Here is a 16,270-nt window from a genome sequence, read left to right on the forward strand (position 1 = left end):
CCTGCCATGGTCCTCCATCTGCCCGAACAGCGACCTAGGTCTGGGCTTTCCATAGCTGTCCACGTCCAGTCCCTGCTGTCGGAACTGGGGTCATTCCCTCTTCTGCCTCCCTTCCGGGTCCGTGCACCTACGCCTCCCTGGTGTTTGCCCCGTCCGTCCGTCTGGACTTGGCACAGGGACCCAATGACTCGGTTCCGCCTGTGGCCCTCCGTCGCCGTTTTCTTGCGCTCCTCGCCTCCTTTTCGGGCTGTGAGACTGATGGTTCCCTGGTTGATGGTCGCACTGCCTACGCTTTTGCTCACGCTGCCCATGTTGAACAGCGCTCCTTGCTGGCTGGCCGCAGTATTTTTACTGCAGAGCTGGTGGCCATATTGCGCGCTCTTGAGCATATGCGTTCCTGCTCAGGTACGTCCATCGTCATCTGCAGTGACTCCCTGAGCAGCCTCCAGGCCATCGACCGCTGCTATCCTTCTTCTCCTCTGGTATCCTCTATTCGGGAGTCTGTTTCCGCCATTACCCGCTCGGGTCGTTCGGTGGTCTTTGTTTGGACGCCACATCACGTTGGCATCCGGGGGAACGAACGTGTGGACAGGCTGGCCAAAGGGGCGATCGACGCCCCAGCTTTGGAGATCGGCCTCACGGCTCGCGATCAGCAGCTGGTGTTGCGCCGTAAGGTACTTGGGATGTGGACTGCTGAGTGGCGTGGCATGACATCCCCGAATAAACTGCGGGCTGTCAAGGGGACGACCGATGTGTGGCGTTCCTCCCTGCGGGCTTCTTGCAGGGACTCTGTCATCCTGTGTTGGCTGCGCATCGGCCATACCTACCTGACGCACGGTCATCTTTTGCGTCAGGAGGATTCCCCCCTGTGTCGGTGTGGGTCCCGGCTGACGGTCGCCCACATTTTATTGGAGTGTCCCCGACTGCGCAACCTCCGGCAATCTTTTAACCTCCAGGGCACTTTGCCTTTGGTTTTATGCGACGATGCCTCCATGGCTGACGATGTTTTAAATTTTATCCGTGGTAGTCCTTTTTATGGTTCCATGTAGGGAGGTCCTGCACCTTTCCCTTTCTGTGTCTTTTGTCCTTGCGTCTCTCAATATTTGTTGCTGTTTTGGTGTGTCTTCGGATGGTTGACTCTTTCCTTGTTCTTGTGGTCAGTCAACCACTCTCCGGCCATATTCTTTTCTTCTGTTTCTTTCTGTCTGGTATTCATCTGTACTCTTCTTGTCTGTAGTGTTTGTTGCTGCATTTGTGTTCTTTTAGCGCCTGGGGGGCGTCTCCTCCCCCCTTTGGTTTTTACCTGCTCCGCTGATTTTCGGCTCGCCTGTTTTTGGAATGGGGGACTGATGACATTCGCTGTTTAGTCCCCCTTAAACATCCCAACAACCACCACCACCACGGCTCACTCATGTACAAAGGCGTTTTCCAACAGGATAACGCTCGCTCACATACCATTGTTGCAACCAAACATGCCCTACAGACTGTCGACATGTCACCTCGGTCTGCTTGATCACCAGATCTGTCTCCAGTCGAGCACATATGAGGCATCATCGGACGACAACAGCGTTTTCCACAACCATCATTACTAGCCTCTGTACTGACCGACCAAGTGCAACAGGCCTGGAACTAAATCTCACCTACTGACACCCGGCACCTATACAACACAATGCTTATATCTTTGCATGCTTGGGTTCAACATCGTCGTGGCTACACCGATTATTAATGTACCAGAATTTCTCATTTCCTATGGCTTTTCTCGTGCTTGCATTAACCTGTAAACTTGCAGTGTTAAATCACCTAAATGTGTTAACAAGATAAACATTTTCCAGAAATTTCGTTACCCTGCATTAATTATATCTTGGTGTTGTGATCTTTTTCCCTCAGTGTATTATAGTTACGCTGATGCACTGTCATTCTGTCGAACAGAGGAGAAACCCATCAATCTACATAGTTATACATATATTACTGTGCTTTTTTTGTTTGTATTTGTTTTATGTGACTGAAGGTGTGTTTGTGTTTATTTATGCGTATGTCATTTTCCCTCTCCTGTCATGAGCAGGATCATATGTGTCAATTAGGCGAAAGTATTCATGTAGTACTTCATTATTTTGATGAAAGAGTAGCAAGTTGCGTGGTAACATTTTGCAAAAACAGACATGATTGTGAAGGGATACCGCAATCACTGCTTATACAATGTTACTTATAATCCGTCTTGATTGGAAATGTTTATTCACGTAACCGGTTTCGGTTCCTCTAGAACCATGTTCAGATCTGAAATGACAATGATACTAATTTACTATTTCACAAATGCAAATCTATTTCTTCCTACCCGATCAATATCAAATGTACCAGAACGTACCTGCAATTTCGGTTATAGGAGTAACCCGTCGACACACAGCAACCTTCACATACTGCGTCACATAAAATTGGTTGGCAGAATGCACGTCATTTGTATTAATTATAAAACTCTTACCGACAGGTGGCGTCTGGTACATTTGTTACATTACATATGCACATACTGTATTAAGTAGATTTTTCTAATTGGCTTTTATCTCTAAAATAGTTAAGATCGGCAGTTGTCAAGGTTAAAATCTGTACTTGTCAAAATTAAATACAGAATAAAATTATCGGTTTTGCATGACGTTTTCGGTCATACAAAAACGATAATTTTATTTTGTATTCTAATTTTGACAAGTAACTTAGAAATCTAAGAACTTGTGTAATGTGCCCATAATTTAGCATAATACCTTGGACATTTGATTCTGTACCCGTATTTTGTTTGTCATTTCTTACACTCTGAGCCGTGCCGGCTCGTATCGTTTGACCGGTCGGGTCGGCATGGTGTGATCTTTGGGCTCGGCCGTTTGACGTGGCTTTTGGCCGCGACGGGCGTGTGGCGCTAGAGAGGGACAGCCGGAGAGCCGCGCGGCGCGTGAGAATCGGAGGCGAGCGTGGTTGAGCAGGCCGGGGCCGGGGCACGACACAGAGGTTGTGGTGTGTTTGACACGTTGGCAAGACCGAACCTGGCTTGTAGTGTAGGAACTGGACTCGGCCACATTACCCGAATCGAGTCGTGCGGCCCTGATTTGGATCTGTAAAGGATTTCATTAAGGATTTGTGCGTTATAATGTACTGTGTGCGGCACCCTGTCCAGCTCACCCGCTTGCTGTGGGTTCTGGGTGCAGCCGCCTCTGGTCTGGGTCCAGTGGGCCCCCCTTCTGCTACTTGTGACGTCACCTGTTTTGAAAATCTGCCACGAAGGGGCGTGTCTGTTTGTATTTTATTTTATGTTAAAAAAGATTGTGATATCCATTATTGGTTAAAGTTTATCTCATTATTGTAGTCTCCATTTGGGAGCTTTACTGTGTACAGAATTTAATTAACTTGCGAGTCACTTAATGCTTGTTTAAAGATTAATGTTGTTGTTGTTTGAATAGGGCGGTTGCCCGTTCTTGTAAGGATTTTTTTGGTAACTTACCTTATCACAAAAATTTTAAAGACAAAATTTTATTTTGCCAAAGAAAGGTTTAATAAAAGTGTTGTGGTTATAAACTGTGAATGTTGCTTATTTACATTGCACACGATAGCACAAAATAAAATAGAATAATCACCAAATATCTCTCAACATAAGAGGTGTTAAATGAAAATAAGCCTTTTTATATTTTAACCACTGATTGACATGACTAGACTTTCAGTTGTTGCTACCCCAAAGAATGAGTAGCAGTAACAAATAAAAAAACTCAGAACAAAACACCTCTTGAACAATAAGTAAGTAAAAGATAACTCTTGCGCATTCTTCTTAAATAGTCAGTTTTTTGTGATCCCTCGTCGCCAGTTTTGTATAGGCCTCGTCGCTACTGCTATGGCGGCCGAGTTGCCACTGTTATTACGGTAGGCCTGTTTGTGAGATGGTGAAAAGCCTTCCGGGAGCAGTACACCGCTACTTCTCCCTGCCACTATTACATAGCTATGCCCCAAGGTCGGGTAACAGGATTGGAGTACAAAGGTTCTACAACACTCCTACAAGTTAGTAACAGAGTCACACAAATGAGTTAAAAGGTTTACTTGTGTTTGTGACTTGTTAAAATATGGCGTCTGCAAGATTGCGTCTAATATAAAACGAAAAAAAGGCCCGCAATGGCTAAGTGCAAGTAATCGCAGGTAAACGTCACAGTACAAACATATAAAATTTACAACAACTGTTTGTTGACTTCTAAGAGTTCACTAAACAATACTCCCTGTCTAAGTCAGCCCTGGACGATTACCTACAACCAAGCGGGCGAGAGCTGCTCTTCTGTCTTCCGAGTAGGCTTTTATCGGTTGTCGTCAGGTCACTGGCGGATTGCACTCGGCGCCTATTGGCGGAGGCAAAGTAGATATTTGCATCATCAGCGCCGCTCGTTGCGCTGGTGGAACTCGCGCAAGTGGCTAGTCTGTATGGCACTGCCACCAGCTCGCATCTTTGCGCATGTGGTGCTTGTGCCCTGGCTGTGTCTTCTTCGGACAACACAGCACACAGTTAAGAACTGCTAATTTAGAATCAATACCCAAGCATGGCATACCTGACAAGTTTTCTTCCGTCTACAGAACGGATAAAATGACAAATTAAGCTCAAACAAAAGAGTGAGTTGAAAACAGAAATCAAATGAGATGACAATCCTAATAGAAAGTACATTAAAAGTTTCCTCACTACGCCAATTATATATGCTAATATTTGAACAGTCAGAGGAACTACCTCAAAACTTAATCAGAACATTGCTCACATCTAGGTCTATAGGCAGAATATTTAGAAGTTAAAGCAAGTACATCAGAAGCTAAAGAACGGAAAGGTGAAACTTAACTTACAGAGGGAAAGGCGCCAAGGTGAACAGTTCCACTACAGCAACAGCGGACACGACTCAAACACAGTCAGGAGTCACGTGCAGGGGCACAACTGTAATAGGGCCGCCCGGCAGACAGCCGCCAAAATATCTCACTCGCGCTTCACAAGTCTAAGAGGCGTTGCTTCCAGACGCCACGTAGTTGAGATACAGGCTACAGAAATACAAACTACATAAACAAATATCGCCTCCTTCTCAAGAGAACACGGCTATGAGCCCAAAGAAATTCATCGTAAAATAAGGTAGCAAATATTACTCCGAAAAAAATTGCCTGAAGGAAATTGATCTGTAATCACTGGTGAGAGAGCGAAAAGATGTAATGGTTAACGTCTCCCCAAACAAGTTACGTAAACTCTCTACATCTACATCTACGTGATTACTCTGCTACTCAAAATAAAGCGTACGGCAGAGGATTCAATGACCCAGCTTTTCAAGCTGTCTCTCTGCCGTTCCACTCTCTAACGGTGCGAAGGAAAAACGAGCACTTAAATTTTTCTGTGCAAGTCCTAAGTCCTCTTATTTTATCGTGATGATCATTTCTCCATATGTAGGTGAGTGCCAACAATATGTTTTCGCAATTGGAGATGAAACTGTTGATTGAATTTCATGAGAAGAGCTCGTCGCAACGAAAAACGCCTTTGTTTTAATGATTGCCACTCCAATTCACGTATCGTATCTGTGGCACTCTCTCTCCTATTTCGCGATAATACTAAACGACCTGCCCTTCTTTGTACTTTTTAGATGTACTCCGTCAGTCCTATCTGGTAAGGATTCAACAACCCACAGCAATCTTCAAGAACAGGGCGGACAAGCATGGTGTAAGCAGTCTCTATAGTAGACCTGTTGTGTTCTGCCATGAATCACAGTCTGTGGTTTGCTCTACCCACAACATTAACTATGTTATCGTTCCAATTTAGGGTATTTGTAATTGTAATCCCTAAGTATTTAGTTGAATTTACAGTCTTAAGATTTGTGTGACATCGCGTAATCGAAATTTAGCGGATTTCTTTTAGTACTCATGTAAATAACTTCACACTTTTCTTTATTCATGGTCGATTGCCACCTTTCGCACCATACAGATATTTTATCTAAATCATTTTGCAATTCGTTTATGTCATCTGGTGACTTTACAAGACGCTAAATGACAGCATCATATGCAAACAATCTAAGACGGCTACTCAGATTCTCTCGTATGTCGTTAATATAGGTCAGGAACAATAAAGGGCCTATAACACTTCCTTGGGGAACGCTGGATATTACTTCTGTTTTACTCGATGACGTTCCGTCTATTACTACGAACTGTGACCTTTCTGACAGGAAATCATTAATCCAGTCTCGCAACTGAGGCGGTATTCCATACGCACGCAGTTTGGTTAGAAGACGCATGTGAGGAAAGGTATCGAAAGCCTTCTGGAAATCTAAAAATATTGATCCAATTTCACATCCCCTGTCGATAGTGCTCATTACTCCATGAGAATAAAGAGCTAGTTGTGATTCACAAAAATGATATTTTCTGAAACCGTGTTGACTGTGTGTCAATAAATCGTTTTCTTAGAGGTTCTTCATAATGTTCGAGCACAGTATATGTTCCAAAACTCTACTCCAAAATGTTCAGACGTGTGTGAAATATCATGGGACTTAACTGCTAAGGTTATCAGTCCCTAAGCTTACACACTACTTAACCTAAATTATCCTAAGGACAAACACATACACCCATGCCCGAGGGAGGACTCGAACCTCTGCCGGGACCAAAACCCTACTGCAACTCGACGTTAGTGATATGGGCCTGTAATTCAGCGGATCACTCCTATTTCCCTTCTTGGGTATTAGAGCGACTTGAGCCAATTTTCAGTCTTTAGGTACGGATCTTTATGCGGGTGAGCGATTGTATATAATTGCTAAATATAGAGCTATTTTATCAGTATACTTTGAAAGAAACCTGAATGGTATACAGTCTGGACCGGAGCCCTTAACTTTATTAATTGATTGAAGCTACTTCTATGTTTCTCATCCTGGCAGTCGTTCATGTTTGGAGTTCAGGAATATTTACTTAGTCTTCTTTGTTGAAGTGATTTCGGAAAACCGTGTTTAATAACTCAGCTTTACACTTTCCACTAAAACTGCACGGACAGGTTCTTATTTGAATCAAACAGATGGAAGAAATGAATCATTAAGCTTGCCGCTCCAAAACAATACTTAGTGAATAAACATAACAAACAGTGTTTCCTTGAATCAGTCCACAGGGTTGACAACCATTTAGAACATAGTTTCAAAACACTCATATTATTACAGGGAATAAAAACGTAAAATTACAAAACTTACAAAACGTGAAAGAAACTCTCACATTTTAAAAATGGCTCTGAGCACTATGCGACTTAACTTCTGAGGTAATCAGTCGCCTAGAACTTAGAACTAATTAAACCTAACTAACCTAAGGGCATCACACACATCCATGCCCGAGGCAGGATTCGAACCTGCGACCGTGGCGCTCTCACATTTATTGAACAGGAATTATGCCACACGTCTCATGATCCAGTTAATAAAACTGGGTATAGAACTTCATTAATAGGATTGGTTAAAAACAATCTTAGTTCCAATTTTTATTTATTTTTTTATTTCTCAAGGAGGCGTTTCGCCTTATTTACGCATCTTCAGGTTATCTTTTATAGATTGACGCGAGAGGCACCAAGATCTGCATAACGCGTTCCCGTTCACAGGAGCAAGTAACAGTAAGATGGGGGCCCAGGTAGTTTGGCTTACTAGCTGAGCGTCGGTGAAAAATAAAAAAAATAAAAATTGCAACCAAGATTGTTTTTGACCAATACTGTTAAGCACTGGTTTGCTGTATGCCACATATGGATTGGAAGAATTTCTAGAACTTCATTAAACACTAAAGCTCATACAGAAAACTGCCATACGCATGAGGCGAAACGTAAGTTTCAGCAGTGAACCAATGCATTTGAAAGTGCGGCACGACTTATGGCCTTGGTAATCCACAGCAAGTACACGACTCAGTGGCACACTTCATTGTCAACGCAGAGTCAGTCACCAATTCACACCCAAAATTTCCAGCAACGAAGTAAATGCAAAGGTGCAACACAGTTGCGGCCAATATCACAATAAATTAAAATATTCCAGTCATCATAAGGCACCAACAACAGAGGCTCAGGTATCAGAACGGAGCAATACTGACCGAAAAATTTTCCAGCAATGGTCCTTGCATACGTGGAAATGATGAGGGCAAAACTGTAAGAGTCCATGTCCGTACATCATGGATAGACAGCGAGGTGCAAATCCTCTCAAAGCTGTACGAGGACACTGTCGGTATGGCAATGCGACGGCCACTACCCAAACCAGCGAGAAGTTCATCTCGGCACAGACTGAACTAACGCCCGAAGGGAAGGTTGCGCACGAAAATCCACGCGTGATATCCTCGCGCTGCATCCCTGCTGCCCGTTATCGCCTCACAACCCGCTGCCGGCCTATTTCAAACTCTCTGAGCCAACAATCATCCACGTAAATTGCAAGTTAAATTTGCCTAGCCTATCGGGGCGCCAGTGAATGAAGGCGCCGGGAAGAGATAAAATGAACTGAAGCCATCAAGGCGCAAATACACCATATTATTTCTCACTCTTTTGGTTACAGAACCGTGGTTTTAAACACAATTTCCGTTTAATGCTATGGCCTTACATCACCTTACTGGGAGGGCCTGTGTACCCGCGCCGGTCCATTCTACTGGTCGACATGCAAGCCAACACCTTGCTGCACCAGTAACCTTCCCATCATCCACGCACCGCTTCCTGCAGAGTGCATCTTCGTTGAGCCAAGCAGATGCAAGTCGGAAGGTGCGAGATCCGGTCTGCAGTATGGACGAGGAAGAGCAATTCAATGAAATTCTTCCAATCCATATGTGGCATACAGGGAACCAGTGCTTAACAGTATTGGTTAAAAACAGTCTTGGTTGCAATTTTAGTCTTTTTATTTTTCAACGTCGCGTTTCGCCTTATTTAGGCATCTTCAGGTTATCTACATAGAAACCAGAGAACAAATACAACTATTTAAGAATCGCGATCGTGTTGTGCAGACTTGGATAACTTACAAGCATGCATAAACAGATCAACTATTGAAAGAGCAAATAACTTAATTTGGTATTTCGTAGAAGAATCCTTTAGTCAGTGTAGCCGAAGGGCATCGTCAAAAAAAAAAAAAAAAAGAAAAAAAAAGAAAATAAACAGTGGGGGACGGAGAGAGGGAACGGTGGGGGTGAGTTCACCCGCATAACGCCCGTCTTCCACGTTGGTGTTTATTTTTAAGCCTAATAATTTTACTTGTATTGCATAAAAAAGTTTTCTTGCTAGAAGTTCTAGCTCCGAATGACGCAGTATTGAGTGTTATATGGGTGGCCTCTTTATCTGAAATTACGGACCCATGTTTTTAATGTTCTCGTTCTGATACGAAGAATCTGTTTATGTACTGCATCTGTGTGTTGTATTACACACCTTTTCTAATTTTCAATTTAGCGCCTTCATTTATATTTTACTTCGTCAAAATTTTAAGCTAAGTTAATCACAGGTGTTGCCCCTAGTAATTCCATCTTATCTTAGTTTTATGTGCATTACATTTATAAAGTATTAGTGGGCATGTCTATCCAGTTGTAAGTAGGCTGTTTATGTTTTCTCTATGTAAGTAGGCTGTTTATGTTTTCTCTATGTAAGTAGGCTGTTTATGTTTTCTTATTGGCAACGTTACGTAGCGCTCAATATGAAAATCACTGGCTGTGCTGTGTGCAGTCTGTGGCTGCTTTGCATTGTTGTAATACTCGCCATTGTAGTGTTAGGCAGCTGGCTGTGAACAGCGCGTAGCGTTGCGCAGTTGGAGGTGAGCCGCCAGCAGTGGTGGATGTGGGGAGAGAGGTGGCGGAGATTTGTAATTTGTCATGACCTGCTATATTTATATATGATGATATCAAGGCAAATACATTATTTGTTCTCTACTAAAATCTTTCATTTGCTAACTATCCCTATCAGTAGTTAGTGCCTTCCATAGTTTGAATCTTTTATTTAGCTGGCAGTAGTGGCGCTCGCTGTATTGCAGTAGCTTGAGCAGCGAAGATTTTTGTGCGGTAAGTGATTTGTGAAAGGTATAGTTTAATGTTAGTCAGGGCCATTCTTTTGTAGGGATTTTTGAAAGTCAGACTGCGTTGCGCTAACAAAATATTGTGTGTCAGTTTAAGCACAGTCTTGTATAAATTGTTCAAAGGGGACGTTTCATATGTCGACCCTTAGCCTAGGATACCTCACTGGAATCTTCTGATTTTTTTCTTGTAGTTTGTGTAATTAGTGTAGCTGTTGTTTATTGCTAGCGCGTAATTATAGAGAGAATTTCCTTTGTAGTTGTAGTTTTTCATTGTTGTACAGTAAAACAGTTGTGGCATGCATGTAGATTTGCACCAAGTATTTCGCAGCTGCGCTGGCAATTAAATAGACATTATTTCCATTGCTATGTTATTTTATTTTGCTCTTCAAATTGCGCTTTTCTGTGTTATCGTGTGAAATACTGTGACAATAATGGCGTGTGAAAAACGTAATACTAGGCTTCAAAGTAAACTGAGAAATGACAGTGAAGACGAAAGCAGTGTGTTAGCGCCGCAGAGTAATGAATTAACTAATGTTCAAAGTAGTAATTTGGTAATTGCGCATAGGGAAATGGAGCGGGCGGCAAACAATGGTGTAGGCAGTGAAACAGGTAGTGAACAGGGAAGCGTTATCGATCGATTGGTCGGCAACAGCTCGCCTCAGGAATCGGGAATGACAGAACACAATATTGCAAATACTGCAGACTCATGTTTTGGGTTCCCACCGTTTTCTCAAATGAGTCAAGACACATTTTCCACTTGTCAAAATGTGAATGTTGCCGGTGCAACTTCACTGCCGAAAAGCACCGAGGAACATGTTTCAGACACCAGTGCATTGTTATTACAATTAATGCAACAAATGGGACAAAAGCTTGAAAAGTTAGACACAATGGAACAACATCAGAGACAAACACAGCAACAGTTAGACACAATGGAACAAAATCAGAGACAAACACAGCAACAGTTAGACACAATGGAACAAAATCAGAGACAAACACAGCAAAAGCTTCAAAAGTTAGACACAGTGGAACAAAATCTTAAAAAGTTAGACTCATTGGAACAAACACTTGAACAAACACGTGAAGATTTAACTACTGAGTTACATAACATTGAATCGAAATGTCAAAAAGTCTGTAATGACGTAAAAACATAAATTTGTGAGCATTTTCAACCTATTTTTTCGCGGCATGAAAATGCATTACAGAATCACGAAGCAGCCATAAAAGAACTGCAAATTATTGTTCATGAAAATCATGAGACCTTGCAAGCTAAATTTGACTCAGTTGCATCTACCGATTCGGTTACGCAACTTGCAAAAACTCAGGAAAACTTTAAGGACACAGTAGATACTCTGAAACTTGGTTCAGAAAAACACACTGAAGAAATAAGGACACTATCGGAGAAAGTAGCCGAACTTTCGGATCAGGTCACTAACTTATCTACAAAGGTAGATGATGATCTGAATGACACAAGACCCGTAGCCTTCACTGACACAGAAGAGTATGAACAAATAAGAAAATTCAAACAGAATCAGAATCAAATTAATACACAACACCAAAGAGAAATCCGGGAAGTACAAGATCAGCTGGCACAGGTAATACAAGAATTACGTATTTCAGAGGACACTGGCGCTCCAACACGGGAAGAGGGACTTAGAAATACGGAACAACCACAAAATAATAACACAGGACACTTCGGAAATTATGAAAGAAATTGGCAAGGCGCATTGGATTTTGAGATGGAACCGCCGAAACGAAGTAACAATGACCGATATGCGACTCGCCGACATGATGATTTTGACTATAAGCTGTTCATTACTACACGTAAATTCAAAACATTTAAGAATTCCGGCAACGACATTCATCCACAAGCATGGCTCCATCAATTCTCTCATTGTTTTCCTCCCTACTGGTCGTTAGAACACAGATTAGAATTTATGTGTGGCTACTTAGAGAATGAACCAGCTGGAAGAATGCGATCGGTCATTCACGATTGTCACAGTGAAGGAGAATTTTACCATGCCTTCCTCTCAGCATATTGGTCTCAAGCTACACAAGACCGTGTAAAACATAGCATCATGATGATGAAACACTTTGAACAATCTGAATTTTCCAGTCTTGTGAAATATTTTGAAGACATGTTGCATAAGAATCAGTATCTTTCAAACCCATACAGCCTCTCAGAACTCATCCGCATTTGCTTACTCAAATTGCCTGAACATTTACGACATATTATTTTAGCATGACGTTGCAAAGACGACATTGAGGCTTTTCAGGGACTGTTACAAGAATTAGAAATTGACACAGACAGTCGCGGGATGCGAAAACAGGAAAACAATCACTACAGGTCACATCCGTCACAATTCCGTGACGACAGAAACAATAACTGGCCACGACAAGCCTATTCTTACAACGCAAATCGTGACCAAAACAGACGCCACCCATATGACAACCATTGGCAGAGTAATAGTTACAGAGAAAGATCGCATTTCCGTAGTAATGAATATGACAGAGATAACCATAGAAACAGACAATATGGTAATCAGAACTATTATTATCAAGGGAGACAGAATAATTTCAGACGCAACAGTTCAGCGCGCAGTTACGATTCAGGGAGAAATTCTCCACCACATGACCGACACGAAAGAAACTGTGTAAACTACCGACAAAACGACAGACATGAATTCCATCAGAACTGGCGAGCTTTAAACAGAGCTGGGCCCTCTCGGCAAGGCGAATTTGTGGAAGTTAGGCCTCCTAATCCCAGTAACGACGCGCGGCAACAAAGAGACAGACAATGACTCGCACCGCAGGCATACACGTGCGCCGGCTGGCTCCGAGAAAAATAACATTATATCTGGTACTGCTAATGAGATTTTAATGCAACATTTTGGTTTACTTGAAAATACATTCTGGGTTTAATGTACTTTCTGTGAGATACCAGACGACACAGTGGTTAGTTTAAGTGACAACTACACGGTTTTATCACGACGCTTCTAATGAGTGACAATTTACAATGTTGCTTTTGTAGTGTTTCTGTTTTATTTCTGCACAGTTTTTCTGTTTTATTCTGCAAAGTAAAACATGTTTTAGTAGTAACTTTTGTGGTATAGCTACAATGAGATTGCCTTTTCCGTAGCACAACAATACGTTACAGCACAGTACTTTCTTCATCATGGCAATAAGCGTAATAACTAAGATATCTATACATAAAGCATTTCACTTTTGTTTATCATGAGGTAAGTACATTGACTTCTGCAGAACTTAGCTTTCGGAGGACGATAAGTACGACACTTCCACAGAATTATCTTATAGCAAGACGCACATTTAGCGCTACAAGACACGCATTTGAGTGATTAATTTTGTACTTAAAACATTTATTTTTAAAGATATTTGAAGTACAATGATACAAAGATTTTCAGTGATACATTTCATTTCATTGCTGTAATCTGTAACACCTGAGGGTATAATTACATTAATCCTCAGGGGGGTACACACTTACTTTGTGTACCATGTGTGTGTCAACCACAAGGAACCCTAGCTAATATGGTATTTGCTTATACAACTTTACACATCGGTACCATATTTCTCTAACACACAAATTACACAGCTATCTGATCATGTAACTGAGAGATAAACTTTTTTATTACATCTGTGACATATGTTTACGCAATTACAGTGTTGGATTACTTCACAGTTAAGAAATTGTATTTTGTCTGTACTGTGTGATCTGTTCATATTTTTTCGGAACCATTGTGATACTATGAGAGCTTTGAATGATATATTTGGTAAGGGAGCATGATTTTAAAGTACGTTTGAGGTAGATGACACTATTGAAATGAGCAGAGAATTTTTTTTAGGTTTTGAAATTATTGCAGAAAGCTACGACGTTTTTGAGATTTGACTGAGGTGTTATGATGTTAGTATTACGATGACGATGTGTATGTACTATGCTGTTGAGATATGTTTATGATCAATAAAATGATGATACCGTATATGAGGAATTTGATTATGCTACGTATTTCTTATGATGAAATATTGAAGAAGTGTCGACGAATATGTATATGTATTATAAGGTAAGGAATAATGAGTGGTGGTTAGGGACTCTGATTTGTGGAAAAGGATGTTGGAAACCAAGAATCGTACTTTAGAATTATGAAATCTGTGTACATGTGTGAATGTATCACAATGCCACTGAAAATTTTTTGGACACTGTTGTATTTATAGGATTTTGTTTCTACACATTTGTAACGCAAATTCTCGACCTGTGAAAGTTTTTATATGAGACTGCCACTGTAGCGGAAACTGTTGTCGTAAATATTTCTGTAAGAAAATTAAGTGACCACCTGTACGTAATGCGTCGTGGGCACCCAGCTGTGTCAGACGCCTGGAGAAAAAGCCATTAGCGCGTGCCTTTCAGAGCACAGGAAGAAAAAAAAAAAGGGAGGCCATTATCCTGGCCATTGTCATTCCTTTAGAGAAAGCATCGCAAATCCGACACGCTGATTACTTGGAAACATATCGTACTTTCTGATATTTACTGAAATGCCTAATGAAATGACAAGAAATAGTTTGTCTACACACCTGACTATGACTACTGTCTTTCTAGATGAGAGATTTTTTTACTACTTATGAAATGCCACATGACTATTGAACGATGTTCTTATGCTTTGCTTTGTACATAGTTGCTTATTTCATTTGATATCTAGTTTCTAGCTGCACTGCAGCATTGGTTAAAATAAAATTTTATAGATGTACTAATATAAATATTTTCTGTCTACAGACCGAGTAAATAATAATTTTTTAAAAAAAAATGCGGGAGCACAAAATGACATTTACCTTCACAGGAACTGCATTCTTAATTTTCTTTTCAAGTAATTGGTAACTTTTTGGTAGAATAACTTCTTGTGGTGCACCACTTTAATTACATAGACATTAAGATGTGAATATACATTTCCCTTATTGTTGTTTTTCCTGAAATATTTTTTATGCTTGAGCTTTGTCATGCTTAGGTATACGTCATAGCATTTGCTGCTGCTGTTTGCCAGGCATAGTGTTACTGAATTTGACTTTGTGTTACTCTTCTAAGCTAGTTTTTCTTGTTTCCTGCACAGTGCCTTATATTAGTTGTAATTTTGCATTTTTTTTTTGTTAATTTAGATTTACTGCTGCTTGCTTTGCAAATTGGCATTTTTTTGTCATTGCTGTTTGTGTTAATTGTTTTGTGCTGCTGTATTGCCTTGTTCCTTAGTTTACCATCTGAGCTCAGTAGATTTAAGTTAGCTTAAGAGGGGGTAGCCTATAAGAGAATGAGTTGTGATGAATTTGAAGAAATGCACTGAGAGGCTATACGAGAAAAGTACAGAAAGCAGGTATAGATAGGACTTTTGAAAATAATGAAGAACGAAGGGAGATCTCCGAGAAGTAAAGAAAGTTTTGTTTGCAAAATACTGCAGTAAAACAAACCCTGTCCTTTCCTTGTATTATTCCGCTATATGTTTGTGTACCCTTGTGTAGTTGTTTTCTTCCTGTCTCTGTGTAGTTTCATAGAACTTTTTCTCTTTTAATATTAAGCTACATTCACTATGATGAGGAATACTGTTATCCTCAAATATAATTGGCATTAATAATATGTTATTTACTTTGTAAAGATGTTAGACATTATTCATTCTATTTAAATGCTTATGTGTGAAGTTGATGTTTCGCAAGTTATTCTGATCTTTTATGTATTTACTTATGTCATAATTCCTGTAACACTGATGTATATGTTAGTTCGATTCTTTTGTAAAGCCCATATTACTAAAAATGTTATTTGTACTATTATGTTCTTTAATGATGTATTTTGTACCTTTGTAATTGTATTTTCATGTTGTAAATTTATAATTGTATAATTGTAATTGACACCAGTTCATCAAATTAAGTAACTTGTAAGTTACATTTCACTGCACACGTTTCTGTTGGTCATAGTATATGGACAATATGTGAGAAGTTGGGACTGTTAGTGTTTGCACGTGTGTTACTAATTCAGCAAGGGACTGGGTAACAGCATTGCTGGTTCTAAGGACAATTCCAAAAACTTTGTGAGTGCACAAGTGGTGGTTTATGGACTTGCTATATTATCCGCAAGACTCTTCAATGGTGATTGTGCAATCTTTGATGACCCACCAGTACCATTATCTCTACAAGGACTACAGTGGGTCTACATCTTTGATGATCCATCAATACCATTATTTCTACAAGGACTGCAGTGGGTC

Source organism: Schistocerca piceifrons, chromosome 9, assembly GCF_021461385.2.
Source record: "Schistocerca piceifrons isolate TAMUIC-IGC-003096 chromosome 9, iqSchPice1.1, whole genome shotgun sequence".
In the NCBI taxonomy this organism is placed as follows: Eukaryota; Metazoa; Arthropoda; class Insecta; order Orthoptera; family Acrididae; genus Schistocerca; species Schistocerca piceifrons.